Source organism: Triplophysa rosa, linkage group LG6 (genome assembly GCF_024868665.1).
Source record: "Triplophysa rosa linkage group LG6, Trosa_1v2, whole genome shotgun sequence".
Classification (NCBI taxonomy): Eukaryota; Metazoa; Chordata; class Actinopteri; order Cypriniformes; family Nemacheilidae; genus Triplophysa; species Triplophysa rosa.
This window is the reverse complement of record NC_079895.1, coordinates 13560536-13579556: the sequence shown is the minus strand read 5'-3', so window position 1 is coordinate 13579556 and position 19021 is coordinate 13560536. Positions and strand designations below refer to the sequence as shown.

At 37.5% G+C, this 19021-nt stretch overlaps 1 protein-coding gene across 1 annotated transcript in view; it reads left to right on the top strand.

The window, feature by feature from the left end:
• The first annotated feature begins 6776 nt into the window (after positions 1 to 6776).
• slc39a10 (solute carrier family 39 member 10) overlaps positions 6777 to 19021 on the top strand; it is a 38194-nt gene continuing 25949 nt past the window's right edge. The window contains exon 1 of the mRNA XM_057335501.1: positions 6777 to 6902. The gene's annotated coding sequence lies outside the window, so the exon portion shown is untranslated. The remainder of the gene's footprint in view (positions 6903 to 19021) is intronic.

Sequence of the window (19021 nt, the reverse complement as noted above, 5' to 3'; positions counted from 1 at the left end):
CTCTCTCTCTCTCTCTCTCTCGCTGTCTCTCTCTCTGAGGTTGTGCCATGGTTGAATGTATCATTCATTAGTATACAGCAAGCCATTAGTGTCTTCGGCTTGAGAAACGTGCAAATTCATTTGTGACTCCATGTTTGGCATATAAACTAGGACCCCATTTATCTCTAAATAAATATCGATGACAGGCCTGAGACATGGACGGGATTGTAATTATGGAGCTTCGACTTTGGACTATTAAACAGCTTGCATAAATTCAAGAGCCCTCATGTTAGTCACTCTTAAAAAAGCTGCCACAAAAGACCTTTAAATAAAGTGAATATAACATATATAACCTTTCACCAACATCTTTTGTGCACCATGTAAGCTTTTGGAGGATGTGCTGTGTCCCTTAACATTGGTATGAGCACAATACATGTTATGCTTTTTCGTCATTTGGCTAAAACAAGTTAGGAGGCGGTATGATATCCACTTTCTGTTGAAAGCAGCCCTGAGGTTTTCAGCCTGGCAGTGTCAAAGTATCAAATAAAAAACACATTTTCAATGTTTCAAGGCACAGATCTTAATTCAAATTCCAGCATTAGAAGTGATAAATGGAGAGAGTTTAAACACTATCCCAAATCTACAACCTGAAGAATTAAATCACAGTCTTTATTTCTCTGACCTACTTCAGGTGGAGGAAGCGGAGGCAGGTGAAGAATCAAGCGCTGACCTACGCCTACACCGGCAATCCCACTGGATGCTGAAGGAGCGCTGCGCCGTAGACCAGCCACTTATCCTGTCGACTGCAATCTGCCCAACATGCCTCCTGACAGGACAAACCTCTGCTGTGGAAAAGACAAATAACGGCTTGTGAGGCCAAGGGAATACAGGTACATAAAAGCATAAACACACTCTTGGCTGTAAGATCAAAGGAATCTATAGAAAGCTAACAACAGATAAAGCTCTAGTGTTCTGAACTTTCGGGTTTTTGATGGATATATTGGCTCTGGAAGCCAAGTAAATTGCACATTGAACTATTCAAAAGCCTTATATATACAAAACAGATAAAACTGTAAAGTTTCTTTTTGCTTGTGTTGTACAGAAAATATCATCCCATGTATGATCTATAAGCGTACGTTTTTCTCTAATTTGCGGATAATCCAGAAGTGTCAAAGCCATGCTACGAAGACTCGATGGAAAAGTTGGCATGGCTGCATTCGGAGCTGCATTAGCAGCCGTGTTGACAGGTGAAGATGAGCCATGCTCTTCTAATTCAATAACCGCCTGTCGCTCATAGCAAAGCGCACTTTGTGCTCTTTCAAATTACATTGATGGATCATGACTACATGTGGCAAAACAGATTTGGCAGGCGTGAGAAATGCCTCGCAATTGTCTGAAATGTGGTTTTGATAACAAATGGCATGGATAGCTGGAGAAAATTATGGTAATGATTCAGGGTAATAGAATCTGTATCCATCAAGCTAGGGAGCGTGTCGGCGTGCCGGGGGCCGCGCGATTCCCAGAAGAACCAGGGGAAAGGTTCTGAACTGAGGATAACCCCACACGTGACGCCCGGCGATACAAACAAGCTTAATTATTGAGCAATGCAAAGGTAATTCTGTGGCTGCTGTGGATTGGTGTTTCTCTCATTGATGTGGTGAAGCTCGGCGCATGAGAGGTGTCTGTTTTAAATGCTCACTTGGATGCTGCCTCAAGCTGTAGCAGGTGCAAAATCGATGTGGGTAATGCATTAGGATTTTGGCTGTGAATTACTCTACTGAGCTGTGACACTAATTAATAGATTGCGAAATTATTGAAAAAGTGATGGAGAGGCACTTAAAAACTGCATTACAAGCATCGATAAAATTAGGTGGGCCGTCTTTAAAAACAATAACAAATCAATAGCACAGCATCATGTGATTAAATTAACTTTTGAAAGCTTGAATATGAGATCATTTTAAAATGTAAAACTTGCGTAGTGAAGAGAATTCCCCGCCTGATCTAACGTACGATTACTAGAAAAAAGCGATGCTGAGGCCCCGCCCCTAAACCCAACGTCACTGGCACGAAAGCAAAGCGTACTAAAATGTGCGAATGAGATCGTACAAATTCATATGAATTAGCCAAAATTAGCCACCTCGTAAAATAGTTACGTTTTTGCTATGAGATTGTGTTGGCCATACTGAAGCAACTCCTCTAAACCGAACATCACTGGCGCTAAAGCAAATCGTACTAAAACGTACAAATGAGATCGTATATGAATTCAAATTAGCCACCTCGTAAAATAGTTATGAATTGCTGTGAGATTATGTTGGAATTCAGTCAATTCTTTAAAAAGACTGTGGGTTTTTCAGTAGAAATTGTTTAAGACTTGTGGCTTATCGTTGAATGTGTGCGTATGTGAAGCAAACAAGACGAGAAATGAAAAATGACACGCGGGACATGCACTGCAGCTGAGTGGCAGCGCTCATCAATAATTCCATGTGATCTCTAGAGGAAAATAGTGTATTGCAGGTGTCTTACAGTAAAGTGAATCGAAGCAAAGACACTATTTCATATTTCTCAGATGACTCTCACCTGTCAACCGCCGTCCGGAACTGACAGGAGATTCGTATGATGGGTGTCATCCAGATGTCGACTATGCAGGGCTATCTGAGGAGGCATGTCACCTGTGTCTATAGGGAAAGACCTGGATTAATGCCAGCTGGCAAGACATTCTTACACGACTGATGGAAAAACAAGCATTTATTCTCTGCACCAGTCCATAAAGATTTCTTTAAATAAAAAGTTTTCCCTTTTCTAAGCGTTGTGAGCTTCAGTATCATCAGTGTCGATCTGTTTCTCAACAGGGTCTCTTTAACATTTTTTTTTTCTCTGTAAGGATTCGGGAGAAACGTGAGATTTGGCGAAGGCTGTTTTAGACCAGAACGTCAGATCTCTAAAACAGAATGTATTCTCAGAATATAACCGCTGACAAGACCGTCAGGAATCAAAAGCCAGCTACAGCTTAACTGCAATGGTGCACATTTATAGGCAGGGGATTCACAGAGGTTAAGAATAGACTTGCTTTTTAATACAGCAGCAACAGCCCGATGTTCCTCTGTGTTCTTTGCAGAATCTTTCTGTGATCTCTGTGCCAGGAACGAGAGAATGAGAAGGTGCTGAATTTGTTGGAAATTCATAATAGTATTTATAGAGAGATGGATGGATGGATTGCTGGGTGGATGGATCAAATGAATGAGAAAGAAGAAAAGCACTGAGCAGGCACATTGTGGGTCTTGTCTTGTGTGGAAAGCATCGTGACAATTCTTTCATGTCAAGATTACAAAGTTCACAAAGAGGCAGAACTGATGGCAGTAATGACGGACTTGGCTTGACATGTATGCTGGAATCATTAACTTGTCTGTACACACGGCTGTGTCAATATATATAGAAACTTGTATGACAAAAGAATACAAATAGTAAATGAAAATGCCTGACTTGTCTAGCTAAAGTAGTTCACATAATAATGGAAATTCTGTTTGTGTTTGTAACCTGTGTGACTTTCTTTTTTCTTTTCAAAAACACAAAAAGTTGTTTTTTCTTTTGAGTTTCATTAATATTCATCTTATATGGATTCTGACATTTATGGGTGCATGCTTTAATAAGCAATAAAGTGAGTCATCATGTACTGTCATTGTATTCCATTTACCCATTACATTTATCCAGTGATGTATTCATGACATCATTTCCTTTTGTCTTCTGCAGAAGAAAAAAAAGGTCTTAGAGCTTTTGAAAGAGGATGAGTGAATGATGACAGAGTTTTTATTGAAACATTTAAATATTTTAAGATTGCATGATATTGCAGGAGTTCATTGGAGTAGGAGTAGGTTTTGTCGTGTTTTACATGCAAAGCGAAAGGAAGAAGAATGGGGCAAATTAAGCCGATGTATAGTGTTGTTAGTCAATAGTTAAACATGTAAACTATTGCATGTTAACATTTAAACATGCCAACGGCATGCCAGATGTATGTAACCAATATATGGTGAGTAAAACGGACACAATGCTTCAAGACTTCATTCGATAACACATTTTTACTTTACTTCTGTTTTGTAATATTGTTTCAAAAGGTCAGCCACATGCTGACAAGATGATCCCAGCTTTAATGCACTGCAAGAATGATATAACATATATACAAAACTAAATTATATTATATAAAGATTCCATTTGCAGATATGTTTAAGAAAGGTCAAGCTGTTTACTCATGACTGTTGACTTACTCGCAGTGGGTGTATCTGAGGGAAAGGTTAAACTCGCAAGTATTTATAATACACTGCATTCGCCACCACAAATGGACACAAACTGTACAGATCCTACGGCGTGTCTGATGATGTTTTATGTAGGTATCACAAGTAAGTCAATATCATACTGAGAGGTGCTACTGTACATTTGAAATCAAAACAGCCCTCTCTAGTTTTTCAAACTGCATTATTTAAGCTTTCCTTACTCTCCTTTTACACAACACTCAAAGGTGCTCTGTTTTCATCAGAGTGGCCTCCATTACAGATAAAATGCTTTTGTCTTCACAATGCTAATGTTTACTCTCACGGCCTTGGCTGATCACAAACACACAATTCTGTCTGTTCTTCAAACTGATGCAAAAGCACATCAGTTGTGGCACTGTGATGCTGTGGCACATTTTGGGACTTGTGTATAACACACAAGGATAAAAATCCCCTATCTGAATTCAACACAAGAATTTTAAAAAAGATGGTCCGGTTGCACTATTATATCCTGTGCATGAATAAACAAACAAATAACGCACACACACAAAATTAATTAAACATTGTCTTAATATAAATGAATATTTTAATTGTTTTAATATCAGAGGATTTGGCTCATAAAAAAGTAACAACTAAAACTGAAACTATCCATAAGGCTGAAGAACATTATGCAACACTGTAGAATCTAATATTCTCAGAATATCTTTAGGCTCAGCACACATTGCACTTCCTGTTAATGTTATTACAGAATGCCAAGACTGCACCTCTGGGGCTGATTTCTGTTGCATAGATTCACAAGTCCACACTTACAGGGCTTTAATGGAAAATCATTTGCATTATAAGATATTTTTGCTGCCAAAGGCCTAAACTTGCTAACACTAGCTAACTTAAACTTACTAGCTAAGACTATTGTAACAACACTATCTCACCGTTTATGGTCAGCGTCAATAATTATTAGTTTATTATGTATGGAAACTAGTTTTTTTAAATAATGTTATATTACTTAAGTAAATTGCTCTCTGTTAAGATTTACATCCTCAGTCCCAAAGCTGTGGAATGGATTAGTTGTGTTTTTAACACTTTCTGCCAGCTTGCAGTTGTGGTCTCTAAATAATTAAGAAATATTTAATATTTGTGAAAGCTGGCATTAGAAAGTTTTTAAAGGATAGTTCACCCAAAAATAAAAATGCTGTCATCATGTACTCACCTTCGAGTTGTTCCAATCTGTATAAATGTATTTTTTCTGCTGAACACAGAGAAAGATATTTGGAAGAATGCTTGGAACCAAACCGTTCTTGGACCCCATTATCGACTACCATGGTAGGAAAAACTACTTGATAATGTTCTGTTGAACACAAAAGAAGATATTTCGAAGAAAACAGTTCTGGAGCACTTTTGATTAACATTGTAGTTTTTCCTACTATGGAAGTCAATGGAGTCCAAGAACTGTTTGGTTACAAGCATTCATCCAAATATCTTTCTCTGTGTTCAACCAAACAAAGAAATGTATACGGTTTGGGACAACTAGAGAGTGAGTAATTCATGACGGATTTTTTTTTGGGGGGGGTGAACTATCCCTTTATGAAGGTTTACAAAAGTTAACCATAATTCATTATTTATTTAACATAAATATACATATTAAAGATATCCAATTAAACCATCAACAGACTGTAGGATCAGAGTTTATTTAAAAGTTGTTTTATTTGATTTATTTTTATGGTATTGCAAGTGGAGATAATGGTTTGTTTCCATCTCGAGCCTTTAAAGGCTGTGTGTAATATTTAGAAGGTTCTACGGACAGAAATGCAATATAATATACATGGCTATGTCTTCGGAGATGTATAAAGACCTTACATAATGAAGTGTTATGTTTTTATTATCTTAGAATGAGCTATTTCCATCTACATACACCACGGGTCCTCTTACATGGAATTCCCCATGTTGTTTCTACAGTAGCCCTAAATGGACAAACTGCTTTACAGCGTGGCTTTCATAAATATGTTATCTCCTTTGACAAAGAAGCGAAAACGCGCCAACATCTTTGTCCTGTGAGAGCCGCAGTAGTGCTTCGAAAGGGAGAGCGGAGGGGTGGAGTGAGCCGTTGGTCGAAATTTTCACACCTAACCCATAGATTCCGCCAAAATCTCCACATTGCTCCTTTAAGTGACAGGTTTAAGAAAGGGTTCCATTGGGACAAACTGTTGTAATGTTCAGTAGTTTTTTTTGTACTAATATGTGACTTTTAAGAAGGATATCTGCATATTGATATTGATGATATTTTAGTGGATAAAACAAAGTATTTTACGGGAACCCCATGTAAATTAATAACATACAACAAAGTCAAATCCGGATTTCTTTTAAGTAAAGTGATGAAACGCATGTGGCAGACTGCTATGACGCACGTCTCCGCCACGAGCTCAGACTGGCCTCACACTCTCGGCTAGCGGAAGCACACGTCACAGAGCTCGCCCCAAGTTGCGTAAAGTGCGTAACACAACACTGAAAACATGGCGCCCAGTGAAGCTACGAAAAGAGTCTATACGTAAATAGATTGAAGAATGGCGTTTCCGCAGTGGGGTCGGGGTTTTGTGCAGTGCGCAGCGTGCAGCGTGAGTGTTTTAGTACCGAGCGGAGAGGAGATGCACACGGCACTCGAGTGAGGTAAACTATATAAAACCGGCTTTGTTTTCACACACACTCCCACAACATGGACCCGAGCAGCTTCAGATGGGCACACGAGAGCAGGGATTTAGGATAATAAAAAGCAAGCTTTTGAGTTATTATTGATTTCCTGGTTATTGGTGCTAGCAGTGTTAGCCGCTGTTTTCTCGATTTATAATCTTTCCGGCGGTTTCGCCGTTTATAGCGGCCGCTCGTTAAACTGCGCTTTAATGTTTGACATAAATGTGTTTATATGTGCGAATTGTGGTGGTGCAGTTTAACGTTAAGTGTATTAATATTGTGCATCCCATGTGCTTTTTGTGAAACGATAAGAGAGCTTTGGGGTTTAATCGCTTGCTCTGGGTGAAGGATTAACGTTAGTCAATTTAGGAAGTTCAAAGTGTTACGATAGTCCTCAATAACTCATGCAGGTTTCGGCTTGAGATCATTATTTGGGAAACCAAATGTTCCTGTTGTGCTGGTTTGTCTATATACTGCAGATATGTCCTGTGTTATTAATTATTAAAGACGTCCATGTGCACAAGCTTTTGTTTATTAAATGCACAGTTCATGCGAAACTAAGTTACTTAATGTTCAATATAACTTGCCTTGTGTTTTTGTTAAATGTCTGGTTCAGCATAAACATGCAGTATGCTTAAACTTAATAAGACCATATAAACATGTACATGTTTGAGTAGCATCCGGCATGAGCTAACGTTATCTGTATTACTAAAACCAAGACGAACAGCTTCGGATAAAGCAAATTATTTAGTTATCGTTTTATTTATGTTGTTATGGCATTGGACGTGTTTCTACACATACATGTGAACTAAATTGAACGTAGTTTAATGTAAGAAGCTATGGATTAAATACAAGTGCGTTTTAAGTAATCATAGCTTTGTAACGGAAGTGCGTCATATAAACTGGCGGGACGCTGCAGCAGTGTGATGCTGGTTCCAGTTCAGTCAGTGCACACCTGCAGAAACCATGTTAACCACAGTAATATGGCGTTATTATAATGACAAATGTCGCGAGCGCATTATTACAAGGCGAGCGCGCATTCTTGTAATACGAGCGCGCGAATCTCTCCACTCGCACGGCGATTTCCTTTGCTCATGCACAAAACTGGACACGCGCTTTCAATTATACGCTGCTCTCTTATGAATTTTCTCTCCTCTGGCTCAGTGAGCCGTGCCGTGCGTCCACGAATCCTTTGGTACTCTTGCTCTCGAGAGGTCCTCATGTGTGTTCCAGGAATTATAGTCTGTCAAAAGTAGTCAACCAATCAGGGATAGGCTTCCAGGCGGGCCAATGAAAATGCGACCTCTTAACTACAGTAGGCCTAATTGTTAAAAATGCTTGATGAAAAGAGTTGTTTTTTGTGTTCTTTTCTACAAAAGTGTTATGTTAATGTTTAATTCTTGTAAAAATAGTATATTGTAAATTGCTGAGTTTCATTCTTATAAAATCTTTTAATATAAAATCTTTTAATGAGTGGATTCTTGCGTGGGTAGGTGGGTGGATGGGGGACACCTCTGGGGCTGTTGTCCAGGGGCACCATGAAGTCTTAATACGCCTCTGGATCCACCACGTTCTCAGGTAACAATTTTTATATATTTGATGCAACATTATTAATCAAATGTATATTAGAGATGAACGGTAAGGGAGCGTTTGGTATATTGCATAGAAGTTCAGTTTTATGCCCTGAACTTCTGGAACACTGAATGCAAGAACACTTACAGTGTCTGTCTGCAAATGCATTAAATGCATAACGAAATAGGTATAGAATATTATATGATATTTCCAAATGCTCCACTGCTATTATTGTTTTGATATGTACCAATACTTGTAGTAAATATTATTTTAGAATAAAGCTAACTTAAGGCACCGATCTAAATTGTTCGGTAATCAATTTAGTACTATTTTGACAATACTATGTTTAGTGTACGACATGCATGAGGACCACATGAACTTGAGGGTGTTGGCCTGTTTTGTCTGAATAACATGGTAGTTAAACTGACGTTTATATGTAGCCTACAAAGCATCCTAATGCCCCGTTCATTTCTAATACACATTTGATTAATAATGTTGCATCAAATATATTAATATTGTTACCTGAGAATGTGGTGGATCCATCTTGCTTCGTTGAATACGTCGAGTCACTTTCAACCAATAAGATGCCATGTAAAAGGGTCGCGTTTTCATTGGCCCGCCGTGGAAGCCTATCCCTGATTGGTTGACTACTTTTGACAGCCTATAATGCCTGGAACACACAGGAGGACCTCTCGAGAGCAAGAAAGTTCATAAGAGAGCAGCCTATAATTGAAAGCGCGCATCCAGTTTTGTGCATGAGCAAAGGAAATCGGCGTGCGAGCCGAGAGATTCACACGCTCTCGCCTTGTAATAATGCGCTCGCGACATTTGTCATTATAATAACGCCATACAGTAACTGATAGGGATGTAACGATTCACTCTGCTCGCGATGCGATTCGCGATTCTGATCTCACGATGCGATTTATTCACGATTTACTCACGATTTATTTTTACAAAATGATTTGAAACTAATTAAAAATGAACAACTTCCCTTGCATTATTTCTTAAATGCTTCACGTTTCTTTGTATAGTAAAATTACGTTTTATTTCAAATAACAAAAACTAAACTGCAATTTTAAAACAAATTAATAATAGAAAAAGTCTCTTTAATATAAACAAACTAATACTGTCTGTGCTTTTCTTGGATTTTTTGCATTTAAGAAATATCAGCATGTCTGCAGTGAAAATAGCGGCCCCTGCTGTTCAAAAAATGTATTGCGATTCAGTTCACACTTCAACCGATTTGAATCGTCACACATTATAATCGATTTTCAACCGGCTCACGGTGAATCGTTACATCCCTAGTAACTGATGAATGTGCTCCCAGAGTCGCTGCTAGGGAAGAAAGGCACAAGTTACACATGCATAGCCCTGGCAATGTCAAGGTCATGTGTTTGACACCCAGGAAATGCAATAATAAATTAAAAGTAATAAATATTGGTGTCTTTAAATACATTGGCTGGTTATCGTTTTGTCTTACGTTGTCAGATGAGCCACAGTTTAGTTATAGTTTAGATCTCTCAACACTACACGTACAATGAATCTGCATGTTATTGATATAATTAATTATACTGGTTGTGTTGTGGGAGCATATGCGACAAAATGTTGGAAAACATTGCAATTGAGGATAACCAGGTGGCCATGTAAACAGAGATGCTGCAATGTGTCAGTATAACTCTCAGGCTTATCCAGAAAAGGCGGCATTACAGGTTTGTTTGTAAGTGATACCACAGAGACTGGAAGTATCTGCCACAAACTGGTCTCATCAGTGATGATGAAGATGATTTTGCTATATATTTTACACAGTCTCACACAGTTTCTGTGCCGGTGTTTATAACACAGGATTTGGGCAAATACAGTCTGGTATTTCATCATGTGACTTGCACAAAAGAGTATTTAGGTTAGGTTATAATCCATACGATTATTCACATGATTAGCTATAGATGCCTGAACATACTGAGCAGCTAAGCGTACAGTTAGAGAAATTAAGGAACAATGTCTCACTGGGTGGAGTCTCGTTAGGGATAAGACTAATTATATTTACAGTCTGGGGTTTTAGGGTAACTGATGTTTTATAAACGTACATGTTATATCTTGGGAAATTTAATTTGGTTGTTTTATGATTAAAACATATCTAAGATCTATAGACACTGAAGTGGTCATATTGGGATGTATAAAGTGTTTTATGCGGAACTAAAAGTTTGTAGTTAGACTGACTGTACAGAAACCATTCTAGCAACTTAATTCTGTTTCCTTAAGCAACCTTCTTTAAACTCCCATTAAGACTACCATAAAGTTGTCGACTGTTTTGATATAAGTGTTTGTTTGTTCAATTTATATGTTTCTGCTGTGTTACACAAGGCCTCAAGGATCATCTGAAGTGCTGGGGCATCATTCTGATAATCAGTGTTGGGGAAAGTTACTTTTAAAAGTAACTAGTTACAATATTGAGTTACTCTATTAAAAAAGTAACTAGATACGTTACTTGGGTACTTTTTGTGGAAAGTAACTGAAAGTACTTTTGCGTTACTTTTTCTCACCTAACTGATGCTCATGCTTTTCCAGACTTTGCTGTTCTTTAGTGTTTAACACTGTAATGCATTTAACAATCCTATATAGCCTATAACACACCTTTATTTTCTTTAAAACACACATTTCAAATATTTCCTGACCAGTAGTCCTCCACCTCATCAGAGCTCTGCCTACTGTTGACACTGCTAACTTTCTGTGCCACTCTCCATATTTATTGTGTTTTGACAGTGCGGCTAGTTGAACAAGCCGGTGAGCTTTTGGGACGGCAGAGTAGTTTTCGGTCGTACAACACTGTGTGGGAAAAGGAGGATTTTTGACCGGCAAATATGGGTGTTTTTTTTTAGATTTAAAAAAGTAATATATAAGCGATATGACAGATCCTCTTTGTATTGCTGAGGACTTCGTTGAGCCAAAACAACTCGATAGTGTTATATGAAATTATGATTAATCTAATATATAATATATTACTAATATAATATATTATTTTGAGGGGAAAATGACATTTAACTAGGGATGTAACGATTCACTCAGCTCACGATGCGATGCGATTCACGATTCTGATCTCACGATGCGATTTATTCACGATTTACTCACGATTTATTTTTAAAAAATGAGTTGAAACAAATTAGAAATGAACAACTTCCCTTGCATTATTTCTTAAATGCTTTACGTTTCTTTGCATAATAAAACAATTTTTTATTTCAAATAACAAAAGTAAACTGCGATTTTATAACAATTTAACAAATTAATAATAGAAAAAGTCTCTTTAATATAAACAAACTAATACTGTGCTTTTCTTGGATTTTTTTGCATTTAAGAAATATCAGCATCCACGTTTAGGTTTGCAGTGAAAATAGCGGCCCCTGCTGTTCAAAGAATGTATTGCGATTCAGTTCAAGCCTCAACCGAATTGAATCGTCACTCATTATAACCGATTTTCAACCGGCTCACGGTGAATCGTTACATCCCTACATTTAACATATTATGTTGTATATATGCTGGTATTTGGTGAGGAGACAGATGACAGTTGTTTCCTCTCTTTCTCCCGTGCTCCGCCCACTCCCCAACCATTCTTCTAACAGTGACCATGCCCATTTAAATCTGCAGATCCGTCTGTGCGTGCAGCGCCACAAACAGTCGAACACAGCTTATGTTACATTATTGCGTCTATAAAAAGTTTCCGACTGACAACCTGTCAGACAGAGCATCAGGACCCGGTACGTCGGTGCTACCAGGTCTTATGAAAATTAGGTTTTCAGAAATTAAACTTTTTTATTTTTAGGTCCTGACTTGAACCCGAAGTACCGGGACTTTTGACAACACTAGTCCCTATATATAGGCCTAAATGTTGAACATATAGGTCTATATATATATATATATATAGGGACGAGTCAAAATCGTTTTGCCCATGGCATGCACAAGTGTTTTGTGCAATTTATTATAATTTACTATTGCGTACAGTAGGCAAAAAGATTAGTGAATGATTCATGGATTCCCTTAAAACACATTATCCTATTTGTGTCTATGTGAAGAAGCCTCAGCTCTACCTCTGTAGATTGTCTGGATAGCAGCTCTCGAGTCTGATGGACTTCACAGACTAAAGTCTTACTGGATAAACCTGAATTACAACCATCAAAGTATTTTCTCCCACAGCACCAGGAAAATGCCTCACCATTACTTAGTGCCAGCTTCTCTTGCTGATATTTAAACCCTGTTACTGACCTTTGAAACCAATTTAAAGAGGTTGTTGTGCTAAATTACACATAGTTGGCTTTAGTAAGTCGGAGTGGTAGCACATGATATGTGTCTGGTGTAAAGTAGTGTATGGGTTGCTTTCTGGAAGATTAGGGAGTAGAAAATAAGTTTTTTTTTGCACAACAGTTAAAATCCAGAATCTGTAGTCCACTCCACTGTTCACAGAAGTCAAACTCAAAAACGTTTTTCCTTGATGCATCCTTATGCTCATACTAGGCAAATTAAGCTTAAGCTGTTTTTTCTATATTTTATGGATATTTTGAGGAGCTGATTAACTCAATCTCTCCCTCCACCCACTCCCACACACCCACCTACAAACACACACTTGTCCAGTAGACAAGTCCACCCTCCCTCCTCCACTAAATCACCACACTTGAAGGGGTTCAAAACACCAGACCTTGTTTCATAATGCTGTAGAAGGGCATTTTGCTTACAGAGTTGATGCTTTTTGACCTGTTTGGACAGAAGAGGTAAGCTGTCGGATGCACCTGCAGGCAGAGCCGCGTATACTAGACTGATCTGTACTGTAAGTTTAGAATGTGGATAGCCAGTGAAAGCCTATCCTTATTGTGTGAATATCAGAATTGTGAGCAAGAGCAGCAAACAAGGAAGACTAGACTTGGAGTTGACCAGATTGTTTTGGGGTTGGTACTTTTGGAATTGGCTTTAGTTGCCATTGATTTTGCCTGCAATGTTTTGGGTGTTTAATGAATCTGCTTTAGTGGTCATTGTTTTGCTTGTAGGTTTTGGGTGTTTAATGTGCATGAATTTGTTGGTTCACTTAAAAAAAACACATATGTCTAGGTTATTACAGGTCACATACTGTAAATGATGCACTGCGCTGTTTATTTGCTTCATGTGATCAAAGCAATTTCACTTGTTGTTTTGAAGATGAAGGCTAGTTTATGATCAAAACTAGGGCTGCAACTAACGATTATTTTGATAATCGATTAGTTGGGCGATTATTTTTTCGATTAATCGGATAAAACTGTAATTACGTTTTTTGCTTATAATAAGTAAATCAGATATGGGAAAAGTATACACAACTGAACTCATTAGCCTTCTCCCAAAATGTTGTGAATGTCTCCATAATTAATACACCTGGTGAGTTGATTCAGGTGTGTCATATTAGAAGCAACTGACAATAGTCTCTCCCAAACGTGGGAGCGAGGGGAGGGTCGGCCAAGGAAATCATTTTTTTGTGCCATGAAAAGTGAGATATTTGTCATTCAAATGTAGTGAAGTACAGTAAAAAGTAAACAGAAAAAGTAATACTTAAGTACAGTTCTCAAGTAAATGTACTTTGTTACCCACCTCTGAACTAAATAAACCACCAAATCAGGGTATTTAGCCTATTATGTACTTTGCAAAGTGCAAATGCCACAAATTGGGTTTTACTAATATAATCTTTAATTTTGTCATTTAAAACACCTCTTCCCTTTAAACTTTAAAACTGCGCAGCTTGAAGAGATGCATGCAAAACACGTCTGGCTTTAAAACTGCACACCTCGCGCTGCACGGAGACACGTGTGACTTTTAAACTGCGCATCTCGCGCTGCACGGAGAGACACATCTAAAACTGTAATTTTAAAAGGGAAGAAGATGCGCTTGATTTATAACTGCGCAGCTCGCAAGTGACGTCACAGACCAACTAATCGATAATTATCGATTAGTTGTTGCAGCCCTAATCAAAACACAGATGTAAATGAAGTTTTATGGTCAGGTTACAGGTTAAGCATCTTGGTTTTGTGTGAAAAACATTCAGGTTTGTTTCCGGTATGATTGTTGACAACCTTACATTTCTGCTTTCTTAGTGTGAACATTTACCATGTTTGTACCATGCTTCAGGGTACAGTTCATAAACATGAACCGAATGACTTGCTGTTCTGGACCTTCGGAGTGTCTGTTTATTTTGAAGGTGTGTGTGTTTAAAGTTAAGAAGGTCATGCTTATCAGGCCTATGATTCTTAGCTTTTCACACCCCACCCATTTCAGCAAGGCCTGTACATCTGGACCATCTTATTTTCAACAGGGACTATATTGATCTTTTATTGATAAACCTTTTTGAAAGGTTTACGCAATTTGGTTATGGAATCTGCATCCACTGGACTGAATCTCCTGCTTTTTTCAGCAATATGTTGCTGTCATTTCTTTACGAACGTGTAGTTTCCATCTGTTGTGTGGCATCTGCTCATTTCTCATGCCTGTCCTGACATACATACTGTATACACGTTTAGAGAGAAATCTGTATGTTTTTAGTCCGTTTGTCTTTATTTATAAAGCTTGACTCTTAAAGGTGCGGTGAATTAAGACCACAATTTTAACCCGAGCTTTTGTTATATAAGCGGGAATCGTATTCAAGCGAACATCCTTTAAGTGTCAGACCTGAAAACGCCCTTGTTACTGAAATAACAACTGTTATTTACACGAGGCTCAGCGAACGGCAGGTCCTGGAATGCACCTATCATTGATAGGTTGAACACCGCCTCCACAGAAGAATATCAACGCCTACTTCTTGAGCCCTGCCCACTGGTTCGCGCATGACAGTACTGAACACAAGATGCACGGAACCAGATAGAGCGAGTGTAAGCATCATGCCGTTACAGATCGAAAAATATTGTGCAGTGCCTGGTAGGGATGTAACGATTCACCGTGAGCCGGTTGAAAATCAGGCCAACATTATTGATAACGCTTTACAACTAGGTTCCATTTCTAAACATTAGTTAGCTAACATGAACTAATAATGGGTACTAATACTTCTAAAGCATTTATTCATCTTAATGGTTCATTTCAACGGATTTAATAAATATTTAATACATTTTTCAATCAAAAATATCAATTAAAATATTAACAGTTGTATTTATTAACATTTATCAATGAACTAATATGAATAAACAGCTAGATTTGTATTAAGTTACATAAACAAATTGTGACCCTGGACAACAAAACCAGTCTTATGGGTCAATTTTTAGAAATTGAGATTTTTACATAATCTGAAAGCTGAATAAATAAACTTTCTATAGATATATGAGTTGTTAGAATAGGACAATATCTGGCTGAGATACAACCGTTTAAAACTCTGGAATCTGAGAGCGCAAAAAAAATCAAAATATTGTGAAAATTGCCTTTGAAGTTGTTAATCAGGGGCACTGTGGCAGACCATCAACTCACAAAAATAAAGTTTTTATATATTTAAGGTAGGAAATTTACAAAATATCTTCATGGAACATGATCTTTACTTAATATCCTAATGATTTTTGGTATAAAAGAAAAATCGATAATTTTGAACCACACAATGTATTTTTGTCTTTTACTAAAAATGTTCCCCTGCTACTTAAGACTGGTTTTGTGATCCAGGGTCACAATTAATAAATGCTGTAAAAAGAGATTTATTGTTAGATCATGTCAGAATGCATTATGTAATGTTTTTAATGAATTTTTATGTATTGAAGTGAATTAATTGAACCATGCTTTAAGGTCTTAGCTAGTATTTATGTAGATTAATTTAAGTTTAAACAGTTTATTTTCTCGTTTCACCTTAGTAGACAGCAGCAAACACTGAGACAGGTACACGTTTAGGACTGTATCATAGATTGACACCTGACACTCATACAGTTTGTAGGTCTGTGTGGTGACATGTTATTTTTAAATAAGGGGGAAGACATGCTCAAAAAGCAAGGCAGGAACACAGTGTAAGTTGTAAGAGTAAAAAAATTAAATAACAGAATTTTAAGTTATTTATGTTTAATCATTTTTTATTTAATTACTTCCTGCATGTTCTTTTTGCATGGTATTAATTTAGTATTGGTATCAAAATACTTTTCTTAGGTATTGTATCGAAGTCAAAAATTTGGTATCGTGACAACACTAAAGTAGACATCAGACAATAGTATAAAACAATAAAAACGGCCAGTTCACTGCACCTTTAATGTTATTAAACAGCCGACGGATTAGCATTGGCATTTGTGTGAATATATGCAACAATCTGTTGCAGTAATCGCATTCCTTAAATTTGAATTTTTTTTTGAAAAATTCCACGTACACACAACAGCCTTAACAAAACGATCTGCATTTACATGGATCCGTGAAAACGAATAAAAACTAGGCCAGTGGATGGCGATGTTGCTCTATAAAGAAACACTACGTGCATGCGCACATACACATACACTGTTTTAATCTAAAAGCGCTTTTAATACACTTTGTTGGCGTGTATGTGCGTTTATAGTTTGTGTATATAAGTACTATGTTTCCGCTGGTTGTAGTGGTGCAGTAAATGTACTTTTTGCTGGAGAAAGGATAATAAGTATGTCACATGGCACAAACATGCAGCATGGAGGCCGCCAGTATTGTTTGTGGAATACTTGCGCATACCTACAGACTGAATGTGTAATACGCATGCGTATGACGTCATCGTTTTTGGAAAAGGCTGCCTTCAGAGATAACACGGAAACGATAATGCCGTCATTTTTGAAAACGTGCACTTTGAGACCTGTTTTCAAAGGTTTGCATTTTCAGTCCCCCAAAACACCGTTTTCGTGTAAATGAACAGACAAAACGCAACACGTTTTTAGTTGAAAACGGTCTCGTGTATACGACCTCTTAAGCTTGAAAGGCTTATGCGGGGAAATTATTTTACTTTTTTCTTCTTGTTATTCTCATAACAGTTGATTAACACTTAAAGGGATAGTTCACCCAAAAATCAACTTTGTGTGATTTTTTTTACTCTCCAGGCAATGGCAATGACGGGGTTAACAGATATTTATTTAAAGCGCGTTTAACATTGTAAAGAAGTCAGAATGCATGACACACCGTTGCACCACCCCTTTAAAGGGGTTTTGTGCTAAACATTTATTAGGCAACCTGGGGCTTAAACAAGCTCCAGATTATAGTGTTATTCTTTAGATGTGATAAAAATCCACATTGGCCACAGAATGAATTGGAGAGGATTATTGCTGGGATAACCACACATTTGTAAGCAGAGGAATTCACCGGAGGTGGACTCATGCGTGACTTACAAGAGATGCTCAGCCTAGGTCTTGTGAGAGTCATATGAGGCATCTTAAGGGCGCTTGCTCTTTCTCTCCCTCTCTGTCAGAGGTTTAGGTTGATATATAATGATAAACAAGACTACAAGAATTTGGCCTTAGAGCTTTATTTGGATCTCTATAAAGCATTACATAAAACCATCAAATAAATATTGATAGTCATGGCATTTAGAGTTCATGGCAAGCATTGTATTATGGACTGCTGTAAGAATGTAAATGACACTGAATTTCCTTCCTTTCTTTCTTTCTTTCGTTCGTTATTCCTTATTCCTTTCTTTCTATCTCTCTATAATAATACCATAATATTGAGTCAATATCGGATGCATCGTCCATCAGTGCAAATATGTTTTATGTACCATTTCGCAAACAACCCTAGTACACTTTTATTAATGTAAATATTGTCATTTTTCTAAATTTTTGCAGTTAAACTAAAAAAAGTTTTAAAGCAATAACTAAAGAAAGATCAGATCAGGGAGCAAAGATGGCAACACTGTAACAGAATACAGAGCTATTAGAGATATGAATAATTAAAAACACAGATATTTGTATATGGAGTAGTCTGTGTTTGCTGACAGGGTTTAAATTAATCTAAGATCATTACAGACAGTAATGGAGTAGATAATGGAGTTCCATTGATTTGCATGTGAACACTTAAACACAGCTTTCGTGTTCAGGTTTTACTTCTGTGCATCTGTCTGAGACTTAAAGCCCCTGAGGCTGTTCTGATCTCAGCCCGTCTGTGTAAAGGCTCTGGGTAAACACAACTCAGTAAACGACAAACTGCGTTTTAATCTCGGTTGAGTTGAAGCAGCGGCCCTGTGATGCGTGAGTTTTCAGTTCATCTCTACCTGTTACCGTTCAGACAAAACCCAGCATGCACACAGCACAGCTCCATCCAGACGGTAAATCTCCAGTTGAGGACAGGAGGCTCTAGAAAAGAGTATAATCTGTTTGGTACAGCATGTATTACTGTCAAGCATCTTTACATTTACTGTCAATGTGCAGTAAATGTAAAGTATAATGTTTCTTAAGGATATATCAATTTTTGATATTAGTGCTTCACAATTCAAAAAGAAAAGGGATACCTTGTGAAATAATGCAATGGACTTAATATGTGATGCTGTAATTCTTTAAAGTGATAGTTACATGGATTAAAGTGAAAAAAAATCTTCTGACTGATTTTTTTTCAGGCCA